We start from the raw sequence: 10,245 nt of genomic DNA, 5'->3' as shown, positions 1-10,245 counted from the left end.
TGACTTTTATTCCAGTAAAGGTGTAAATAGTTATCTCACGTGTTCAGTGTTAAAATGTTAGAGGAGCATCATTAGCAGTGGACATGTGGAGCTTGTTATGTTAATGAGGAAAAAGTGTAAGGAATTAAAATGGAGCAAACTTTCAAAATAAAAGCATCAAGTACCTAGCAAAGAGTGTGAAATAATAAAAAAAAAAAACCTATCTATATTATTTATGTGCTTTTGTTTTTATTTTAAATTTCAACTATATGGCTAGAAATTGTTCAAATGCTACCTACCCTCACTGATTAGTCCAAAATTATCATTATATATAATTAGTGGAGATAAGATGTCTCAGTGCATCTGCAGGCAGAACATGTGTATCATTCTGTGCAGGGAAGAAGAAACAATGACCAAAATGTATTAAGTATGAAGTGACCATACTGATTATCTCCAGAATCTTCCTAGCAGCTACTTGTTTGACTGTTGATATGGACTCTTCTTCTTTATAAATCCCAAAAGCCCTCCTAGAGGATCTACTGCCAGCAACTAGTTATTTATGTGTGTGATAGGGGGTGTGAGTAATTTAAGACACTCATATCCTTGTATTGAGCAGGTGCAGGAAAGCAGAGCACGGAGATGACAAACTAAATGAGCTTGTTTCCATTCCACTAGAGGAAATGTGATCTCGTTGCCACAGCAACCGAACCCGGAGGTTCACACAGGCTTAAGAAATTAAAAACAAGAGGTTATATGAGCAAAAGGAAAACTTCAGAATTTGATTAGGAATGTGTCAGGAGCAGTAACTGCACTGTCAAATACTGCAGGCAAAAATATGCTTAATTGAATTTAATGAACAGTAAATAGTACTTATTATGGAGCTATTATGCCTTTGCTTATTTTCTGGCATGTATATACAGTCATAATGGTGGATGCTCACATTAAACATGGCCAAAGTGTACAAGTAATCCCTGTAAACCAAAAGCTCAGAGCTGCTGTAAATGCTGGATTTGAAACAGTTCAAATCTGAATGAACTGTTTGTGAGTGAGTGTAGACATCCTTAATATGGTCAACTCAGGTCCAAAGATCTGATTTGACTGTTGAAATTATATTTAAGGGACTGAGTTAAATCATGGATACTGTTAAACATATATTAAATAAATACGTATGCTAAAAGGTAGGAAGAGCAATTCAGCTTGTTTGTGTTTAGAAGGTGCTTCAGCCCAAGAGTTCTTACCGTCCCTTCTAACCTGATATATTCTTCCTAATCTCAGCTTCCTCATGCATGAAATCGTTCGGGCAGAATGATAGGATGTTTGGCTGAGGAGCAGCAGCGTGAGATTTGTTTCTGTGCAGATAAACACAGCCCTCACTGTTGTCTCAGCAATTGAGAACACTTTCTATTTCAATTTCAGTGTGTGCAAGGTGGAAAATAATCACGCAAGGAGCATACAGGTTCAGTGATTCTCCTAACTACCTTGGCTATCTTAGTTATTGGTCTGAAAGATATGAAAAAAGAAAGATTTTCATTTTGAGACGTCTCCGTCATGCAAAAAACTTAAAATTGTCCCTTTTTTTTCAACATGCAATGACTCAAAATAAATATAATAAAATAAAAATAAAATTAAAAAAAATAAAAATAATTCAGCCGTAGTAAAAATAATTACAGTGGAATTAAAAATAATTACGACATAGTAAAAATAATTATGGCGGCATTAAAAATAATTACGGCGTAATTCCACATAACTAAAATTTACTTACAGGATAGTTACGGCCTAAGGGCGGGCCTTAAAAGAAAGCGTTATCACACTTTTTGTTCTTTGCAGCTGCCTGCCTGTATCTTAAGTGCGTTTTTTTTTATTTTTCATTTTGTCTGTTAATTTTGCTTGTTTATTAAATTCTTCAAGAGGGAAAATTTTTACTGGAATGAACATATCTGATGGGTTTAAACACTGATGTATTGAGAACAACTGGTTATCTGATGCCAAAAATGGCAGCTGTTACTTGAATGATATTTTTAGCTCATCTGGCCAAGAGACCAATGAGTTCATCCTGTGGAGACACGTCTGTTGTCCATCCACAATTCACAAGAATCCGTACTCCTACAGTATTGGTCAGAATTTATTGAAACTTTATTGAAAAGCAAATGTTTAGACCTCTACTTAAAATTTCACCAAATTCTCGCTCCTGATGTACTGAACAATACTGAATTCAAACCATTTAACAAAGTCATCAACACAAGATTCTCAAAGTTGATACATTTCGCGCAAAATGATAAAGAAAGAACTTCATGTAACACCAAATGATGCGACGGCTTCAATTATTGCTTTGCCACACATGGCACAAACCACTGTTATGCTGTTAGATGGTGATGATGATCATGATCATGGATGGAGTGGTCGTCTTGGCTGACGCATTCACACATTTTCATGTTTTTTATGGCTATGGTTACTACTGACCTTGGAGTCATGATACCTCTGAACTCAAACACTTTCATTCAGTGGTGAACTAGATTCATTTGTCTTGGATATGACTGTTTGGTTTGTACAGCCAAGAATGACATGAAAACTCATCTGTTTCTTTCTGTATTTCACACATTACAATAACATGTGAATTATGATGGATCATGAGCCAGATGTGCGACCATGTCAGTGACACTTTGGTTGACTTTTCTGACACATGAGCCAAAAACTTTTTTTCCTTCTGCTTATTGTTGTTTTCCCCTGTTTGCCATGCTGGCCCCATCCTTGCGTTCCTCCTTACCCTGCAAACATTAGCAAAGATTTAGATGTATAAAAAACTCCATGGATAAAAAAAAAAAAAATCAAAATGGAAGGGAACACAACAGTTACAAATAGATATAGATATAAGAGCAGTGCAGGAAAATGTAAATAAAAGCTAGATAAAAGCTGGTTATAAACTGAAATATCTCATAAACAACAATATTAGACTATTATTTCTTTTTTAACCTCCCTTATTTAAACATGTGGGGTTAACGAGCCAACATGCTGTTACAGGGCTGGAATTTCAGCTGTTAGCGAAACACAACTGTTAATGAGATAAAGTCTGGAAGTTCCAGCTTTTGCTTTTGTTCTTTGTTACCTTAACACAGGCTGCTTCAGCCCTTCAACATAAAAGGTACTATAAAAGGTCGATATTCACTAGAACCGAGCTGTGGCTTTGATTCAGGAGTGGCAGCCCTGCAGTCCCTTGAATTTTTTTGTGGCAGAATTTTCAAGAGTGCAGGATAATTGCACTCAAGCAGGCCACCCTCAGCAGTCAGTTCTCTTTGTTTCCCCTAATAATCAGTTGAGGTCTTCCTCTGCCCACCAGCACTCAGTAATCTCCATCCATAATAACACAGCTGCCTTAGAAATGTGGCAGGAGGCAGGAGTCCCCAAATGTAAGCGCATTTGGCGAGAAGAAGGCAAAGCTGCTCTTCGAAGACAGGCTGCAAGTAACATAAGGCTCTCCAGCCCTCCCAGGGTTTAATGTCTTATTATTTTCCACAGAAAGTACCAAAATGAACAGTTTTGTCAGCAGGGACACTTCTATGTTGGTGTCACTTCCTCTGAGCATGCAGCGAGAGGGGAGGCGGCCTGAGAATTGAGGGGAACTGGAGAAACTCACTTTTTTCATTAGTAGCTGTTCATTTAGCCGACATTTCACATCCAAAGATGATTTCAGAGCGTGCCGGTGAGGGATCGGTTATGCACTCAGGATGAATTTAATAAGGCTGAGGACTGAAATACACAAACATAGAGCCAAATATAGAATTGTCCAATTATTTCTTTCAGTGCTAGAGCATCATCACCTCTGTGACTCTGTTCCTGTTATAACACTTTGACTTATTGAATTTCTGTAGGGCAGTTTGTTCATTTTAACTAGATGAATCACATGAGTCAGGGAGCCTAAATTAACCACATGTAATGTGCAGTTAGAAGGAGTAAATGGGCATGATAAACCTTTTTTTTTAGTCAGTTCAGATATATGAATCTTTTTTCTTTTTCTTTTTTGCCTTGACCCTCTGAAAGAGCATGACGTGTTTGAGAAAAGCTGATCGACTGCTTAAAGTTGACATTGAGTGTACAAAATAATTATGCAAGGCAAGATGACTAATGCATAATCCAACACTCTCACACTGAAAGTCTTGCATGGTCACAGTGATAATGGAAATCAGGTTTTTGCGCATCAGAAAGTAGTTAACATCCTCTGCTACGTTGTTTGACTGCATCCCTCTGTGCCTAGTAACCCTGGGCCTCTAGCTCACATGCATAGATAGTGTGACAGCATGATTAATTGTGTCACTTTTGGAGGCAAACTAAGCCAGCAGATGGATATGTGAGGAGTCCTCGGCGGTGGAACAGAAGTGGTTGCTTATTTGCTGCGTGAAAGAGAAGAGCAATGCAATGATAAATGAAAGCGCGGAAACATTTTGCTGAGGTTTTAGGAAAATGCTGTCTAAGAATCTCAAAACAATATTTTTTTCAGAAGGATAAATGGGTTCTAATCTTCCATTTTAGGCGCTTTGATGGCCTCTGTAATGGCAGCATAAACTTTCACAGTCATATTCAATTTAAATGACTGGGATGGGATGTCAGCCAACTTTACTGCAAATGCAGAAGGAATAAAGAAGTTTTTGCAAAATTCCAACTATATTTCTCTTACTGTGAACTCAGCCAATGCAGATGCGCCAGCAGAAGTGATGTCCACACGTGGCGTGCAACTCATCAGCCGCATATTGGATTAGACTGTAGATTATCATGTAGGCTGTGAGCAGCGGGCAAGCAGATAACCATGCCTTCAGAAATTATTAATCACAGTAAACCAACACTAAACTGTTTAGCCCCCAGTGAATGCTACAGCAACAGAAATAAAATAACTACTGTTTATGCAAGCTATAATATGCAACTGCAAGCACAGCAATGCTGAGACCGTTGGCTGAATGCAGAAAATGTGCGTGTTCATGAGTCCCTTAGCCACACCGGGCACATTTCAATTATTCGCACTTCAATCTCTTTACTGACAGCTGACAGCTTTTGTGATTATGCTTTGCAATTTTGCGTTCCTCTGCAATTCAGTGGGCAGAACCGCTCAGTAATCACAAACATGACACATGTTTAAGATTTACTGAGAAATGAGCGTGAATGTGACGTTATAATTTTCAAGTTTTTGCTGTAACACACACACACACACACACACACACACACACACACACACCCACACACACACACACACACACACACACACACACACACACACACACACACACACACACACACATCATGATGCGTGATTGAAAGTTGTTCTTTATGACATGGTTGGCAGCGTGAACAGCATGAAAAGTGTAACTGGGTGGTTGCAACATGGAACAACAAATAAAATGTGAAGCACCTCAGAGGATGGGGGGGGGCTCCTTCACTTCACATAAATATTGTGGCAGCTGCAGATAAACACAAACTCTGTTGTGTGTGAGAAATCTGTAATGTGAATTTAATTATGTATGTCAGACAAAGATTTTGTGTTTTGATTTTGCCTTAGGAAGATCAAAGAAAAATTGTTGGGACACATTACTTCTTCAGACTATATCAGCCTAATTATTCTGCATAAATAAATGGATCTAGCAGCCCGTTAAGCAGCCACTGCGAGCTGAATGCAGCTATTCTGTGTCTCAGCTGAAATAAATCAGGTGTGTTTTGCACACACTGTAGACAATCATAAATAACCCAGCAAGTAAAAATAATAAATAATAATGCAATTTTTGAATACATGAATAAAAATGGATTTACAAATAATGCATATATAGACAATTCGAACCTTGTTTCATCCGGGGAAGGCTCTGCTGAGCAAGCCTCAGCAGCAGCCTCCTGACGAGCACAATAAAGACGAATTTGTTCAATATTTTATGCTGCTACCTAATGTTTTGCTTTTCCCTGACACCCTCATCCACAAATAATACACATGCTTATTCAACAAGCCCATGGTGTGTTATTATCAAGCCCTTTAAAGCTACCACCTCTCAGAGAAGCACCGCTGTGCAGCAACACATTTGGAATTTGATTAACCAAAGCACATCTTGACCTTTGATATTGTGACACAACAAGAAGGTAGTCATTATGTGTTGCACAGCGTGCTCGGGAACATTATGCAGCCGCAGCATTATTTTTGAACACGTGCAACTTCATTATTCTGCCTTCATCAGCAACTCCCTTCGTGTAATTTTTGATTATTTATTTTAGTCTCACTGCGTTATTTCATTTCCCTTCTCTCAAGCCACCCGTCTGCATCTATTGATCAAACTTCTGCATCAGGGGTCGTTCGCTTTCTGTCTCCAGGGAGATGTATTGACATTTAAAGCGGCACGCTGTCATATCAATGATTTACACAATAATGCTGCCGTGGCCTTCGATATGCAACGGAGCACCACAACAAAAAGAAAATGTCAATAAAACATCAGTGTTTTAGGTGTAAGTGCCATAAATTCAATTAACAGCTGCACCACAAGAAGGTTTAATAAACTGAACGCTTTCCTGCTTTTAACAGAAAGACAGAAAATGAAATTTAGCTGATTTGCTCGCTGATTGATGTGTGATGAATTCTGCCTTTTAAACATTTGCAGATGGCAAAATCCACCTTTGATTTTCTTTGCTAATGCAGGAATTCATGAATGACTTCAAATGTATTCAAAGAAAGAAAGAAAGCACATTTCTGCACTGGCTATGAAGCACATCAGACTGTGTAGTTGGTGTAGATATTGAATACAATCGCACAGAAAAAGTAGTGCTGGAGCAAATATTTGGCTTTAGAGTACATAACCAAACTACTCCCACAATGGCTATAAAGTATGTGCAAGTGACTTCAAGTCAAATGTCAAACTTTAAACCGGTCTGATGTGCACAGGATGTAGTACAATAAGCCCCTTAAATGTGTTATTTCACAAAAGTAGCGTTTGTTTAAAGCTCGATCAGGAACACTCACAGTGAGAAAGAGATTTTTTTCCTTGGAGCAACTGGTGAACAGATTTAAGAGCAGCTTTATCAAGAAAACCTGTAAAATGTCTCCATCTAGTGAGTGAGCCGGTGTTAACATTCATTTTGTCTTCCTAAGGAGTCTTTTGGTTACCTCACAGGAGATCATGTTCAAGTTTTCCAATGACACAGCGGGCTGGTTTTTAATACTTGAATACAGAAAGAGCAGAAATGGGGAAATTAGCAGCTGTTTTTAAAAGATAGAAAGAAAGAAAGACTCTCAGTCTTCTTTATTAAAAAAGTCTTAAGTATACAAAGTTTTCAAATATCACACAAAATAACAAATCAAACTGGTCTGCCCACACCAGCACACACACACCAATAGAAAAAACTGAAAACACATTTTGAGTGGGTCCACCTAAACCCCATTCATTCTGAAAGGCCTCCACATTATTCCTAAACTCATGATGTGCATAATCCACCTTCAAACGAGCATATCCCATCCCTTTAAACATGGAAATGACATTTACTAGAGCACCACCCTTCAGTTTGTTCCTCCAGGTTAGCCAAATGGCCAACTTAGTTAGCCTCAACAAAAAGAAAATTAACTAAAACTCTAAGTGTCTTTCTTCGTGCTGTAAACACTGGCCCCAGGATAAAGGTGTCAACAGATAAACCGACCACAAACAAACCCAATAAGTTCTATAAAACTGTTCAGTCTGGAACATTGCAGGAAAACACACACAGAGTCCCACTGCACTGTGCTCCAAACAACTAAAGGAAAAAATGAATCACTTGTTGGCAAATGTACCAAAGCATTTAAAAGCTAATGAGCCAGATATTCCCCCAGAAGACAAAAGAATTAAGCTAAGGAGGGTACATTTTGTTGCATTTAAGTGAGTTTAAGAGTTGCTGATTAAGTGGATTGTTTTTTAACCTCTGGACAGAACCAAGCTAGCTATTTCCCTCCATTTCTGACATTTCCAAAAATGTCAGACTCCTCCTTGAAAACTGTGCCTGAGAAGTATGTACTGGGGCCAAAATCTTACATTATTCACTTGTTCCCTGTGAGGACGATAAGCAAGTGTGACAGTCAAATTTTAATTACCAAATCTGAGTCGAGTGGTGTAAAATGTCAGTATAATTATTAGAAGACTGTCTGTAAACTGTAATTTGGCAGGATTTGTGTAATGTCACCCCTATGGAAGACGTCTGTCAGCAGTTCCCCCATCGACACTGCCCGAGGGACACAGCGAGGCCAGAGGAAGTTCAGCAGTGGGTCTCTCCTAATTGCACTGCAAAGGGTCATTTCACTCTTTGTTTTAGATTCCAGGCCATCATCTCTTTCTCTGCTCCCCGCGATCCCCCTCTGAGCAGCAAACCACAAAGATAGATAAATGTACCTGTGTCCTCCATGGACTGAATTTGAAGCAGCTTATTGCATTAAACATTGTGAAAGCCTTGGTAGATTTTCCCTGTGAGGGTTCCGCTAGTTGAAATTGGTGCAAAGTGACTTAGAGGACCCGATGAATTTATTATTTCATACATGAATTGGATAAATTTAAAGAGGCCAATTTTGTGTCCGTTTTCCTTGACAGTTTTATCTGGTTGGGCTGAGGCAGAAACACGGCAGATTGACTAAAGCGTTAAAAAAAAAAAAAAAAACATGAATATGAATCATTTGTATTTACAGAAAACTGCTTACTGTTGCACATTATAAGTATTTATTTGCACAATACTCCCATGGGCAAACATTTGTTTTCCAAGTGGAGGCAGTGGGAGATGGAAAATGTTGATGATGCCTGGTTTTGGTTTTAATTACAAGATGAAGGCGAATTTCTCCAGGGCATGATGGAGGACTGGAGGGATTTCATAATTTCAAGCTTACAGTTTGAAAAATGAGCCCTTGAAACAACACCATTTGCAAACACAGCATTATTCCAAAGATTATGGAAGTTGTATTTAAAGTTGAAAGTACAGCAACTAAATAATCCCCCATACTGTTTTGTTTGAAGAGTGAAGACAACATAAAGTAACCAGTTTAGATAACTAGAGAATTAAGAACCAGCAGCAATAAGTGAGTTTAACCTTAATAATCTTTATTTGCATGCACTTCTTTATGTCTGATGACCGATTTGATGCTTCTAGGCGCCCGTGATAATCTTGTTTTGGATTTAAATCTGTGGACTTGGTTAACTAGATCATATATTCCACTTTTATCTTCTTTAAAGTCTCTTGTGCCGTTGCAGGCATTTACTTATAGTGTCCATGTATGTGGGTTACCCAGGGCTATCTCTCCTCACCAGCTCCTTATAATCACTCACATTCTTCCACTCACCTTATTAGCTTTTTAGTATATATTCCAGTGGTCCACACTCTTTGCTAGTTGAGTTGCATCTTTAGTTTGTTTCTGTTTTATAGACCTTTTGTTTGCCTGGGATGCCCTTTATGCTCATTTAATACCATATACATATGTCATCTCTTTTACACCTTTCACACTCTCCCATCATCATCTCAAGTTGCAGCCAATGTGGTGGTTCCCAGCAGGTCCACATCAAACACCCTGAACCCCAGCTTTCATTTCATTTTTCCTTTTTCTGTTATGTTCAAGGTTTGTGTTTGGAGTTTTCGGCTGTTTTGTGAACAGTGGGTTTTCTGTCATTTGATGCTCACTTCATGTAATGTCTTTCTTACTGTCAAAGCTGTCACTGAAACACTTGTTTGTACAGATAATCCACGTGTCAAGTCAGAAGTACTAAACTCTTTAAGCCCTGGGCTTTTTTTTTTTTTTTTTTTTTTTTTTTGTATTTCCACTTGAAAAAGCATCCTCAAATTCAGGCAGTAACAGCTCCGCAAATGTAAGACTAACATCAGGCCAAACTGAAAAACTTTACAGTTTTGATAAGGTGCAAATAAAACCGTTAACAGGAGAAATTAAGCAAAATTTTGGAGAGTTGCATTTTTATATCATTATTTTTCATTCCAAAACAGCAGACATGGAAATAGACACCGGGGAGGAGCAAAACAAATATAATACATACAAAACAGGACAACCAGCACCCAAAATTTGCACAGTGTCTGACCAGGGCGTACATCACTCCTGTTACTGTTAGCATCCTTACCATTGCGTCCGCTCTCCTCTGTTACTGCCCAAAACAAAACCATGAAAGAGAGCACTCTGGACTTGCATGCACTGATTGCATTGTCATTATGGATAATATATAGTCCAACCCTATACAACTCTTCTTCTCTCTCCCATCTATATTAAGTATCTGAATTGGTTTCATTTCTGTTTTC

Source organism: Archocentrus centrarchus, chromosome 7 (genome assembly GCF_007364275.1).
Source record: "Archocentrus centrarchus isolate MPI-CPG fArcCen1 chromosome 7, fArcCen1, whole genome shotgun sequence".
Lineage (NCBI taxonomy): Eukaryota > Metazoa > Chordata > Actinopteri > Cichliformes > Cichlidae > Archocentrus > Archocentrus centrarchus.
This window is presented reverse-complemented; position numbering follows the sequence as displayed.